A 2,378-nucleotide genomic window follows, 5' to 3' on the forward strand; every position below is an offset into this window, starting at 1 on the left:
GTGCCGCAATTGGACACAATTGATTAACATATACAAGTCAGATACCTTTAGCTGATAGAAGATTGGAAGAATAGTATATTGTTTGTTTTCCATTATTTCCTTATTCAAATGAAAAATATAACTGTTATCCATCACATCAAGCTACCAAATTTGAATTTCTATCTCTTGCGTGGGATTCGTAACGACTATATATTTCATTCTTATTCTTACAATAATGGGAAACAAACGCCCCCTTAGTCGATAGCATGTTGTTTAGATAACAATGCAAATTGATTTTCACTTATTACAATTTAGACTTTATGTTATGAGTTTTTGTAGTAATCCATATTTAATGTGTTTTATGAATGTTGGACAGTTTTTTCATATTCATTTATTTCATTTAATAAAACAACTATGTTCATTTTAAAGGACTGCAGTCATGTTCCCTTAAAAATGAAGAACGACTCCACTCATTCAAAATGACTAGAGTTGTTCTATAAGAAAACGACCAATAGTTCCTTTAAATGACTCCAACCGTTTCCATGAAAATAACTGTTACACGAATGAAATTGTTTTTTCAAATTCACATCTCGTTTTTTGATTATATGCTTGTTTGTCTGTACATTTTTGAATGAAATGGTTTGAAATCAAACCAAACACGATTTAAAATGTTATATATTATGATTTAGCTTATCCAAATCAATTGACTAACTACTAAGAATATTATGATTTAGTTTATCCAAATCAATTTGCATATCATCTTTTTATCTCGCATACTTAGAAATTAAATACGGTATACTTGAACATTGTTAGTGGAGCACGATGAATTGTATATAATGAAGTTCGTCTTCTTATTCATTTGAAATTATTAAGTCGAAATCAAACACGATCTATAATGTTAAAAGTTAGATTCTCACCTCATCTTGCATTATACATTATTGTAAGTCGCATACTTACAATCTAAATGAAGTTCGTTTTCTTATTCATTTTAACTAGTCCAGTTCAATCGTAAATTGTATACTTGAAAATCAAATACAGTATATACTTCAACAATGTGTAAGGAGTACAATGAATTGTATATAATAAAGTTCGGCAACCTATAAATTTCTAAAAGAAATAAATTATAAACAATTGGAGTCTTTTTAAACAACTCTAGTTCTTTAGGAAAACAACTAAAATCGTTTAAAAAGACTATAGTCATTTTAGAAAAATGGGTATAACCATTTTTACGAAACGACTACAATCTTTTCGTTTAAAAACGATTAAATCATTCTTTTAGGAAAAGACTGGAGTCTTTTAAACGACTCCAGCCATTTAGGAAAATGACATCAATCATTCTCTTTAAACAACTACAGTAAACAATCAATAATTTTGAAAAAAAAAAAATCAACATTATCTCTCTTGTAATATAAACTAAATCAACCAAAAATATATATATACATTGTTTACACTCATAACATACAAATACATCAAAATGTCTTATGGATCATAATTAGGGACAAAAATATCAATAGCCATCTTTTCTTTCCATCTATTCATATAGAAGCATTAACTTGTTCTATTAGACCGTTGATGCTCAGGAATTCTATATATTTTATTGAATAACTAAATGAATATAAACAAGTGAATATTTAATTGTAATTAAAAAACCTTACGAAATGGCTTATTTAGTGATCTTGGTATTCATTTCTATAGCAAGAGTATCTGTCTCCAAATCTATGTTGATTTCCTTTAAAAATAGTGGGACAATGATACTAGCAGCATTCAAGTCGTCTTTGAGTTGATCGCTCATAATGCAACCCTTATTAGGATCATAAACAAATATTGTCGCTTTGCAAAAGTCAATTTCAACTGCAAGCTAATGTTTGCGAGTACATAACAAAAAATATACATGTGTATATTCCTGCCATTTCCTTCCAAATGATGGCTTTGCCCCCGTGATATCTTCCATTAGCTCTATCGGCATTCTAAAACGATCTTCTTGCTCATGTAAATAAAATATAGCGGAGGTCAATTCATTATTAAATTACACGTCCAGAATAGCTCATGAACCACCATTATTGATCAGTCTCATTGGTAGAGGTCCTCAATGAGCAACAGACTTTAAGATGAATAATTGATAAACAAAATCCTTTTAACAACACTTGAGGTAACATATAGAGATAATTACTATATAGAAGATATATTGACTCATGGGTTGTCCAAGACTTTAGTAATATCCTGGGAATTATGTGTAATTGTTGACGTCCAATGACACGTTTCTTGGCAGCCCATTGATAGACAGCCTAGCTTGATACAAGTTTGTCATTCGAAGAATAACCTCAAACGCCCATCACTAAAAGAAGATGTATAAATTATTTGCAAATATTTAAAATCAAATAAAGATAATGTTAAAGTTA

This window comes from Olea europaea, chromosome 1 (assembly GCF_002742605.1).
Source record: "Olea europaea var. sylvestris chromosome 1, O_europaea_v1, whole genome shotgun sequence".
In the NCBI taxonomy this organism is placed as follows: domain Eukaryota; kingdom Viridiplantae; phylum Streptophyta; class Magnoliopsida; order Lamiales; family Oleaceae; genus Olea; species Olea europaea.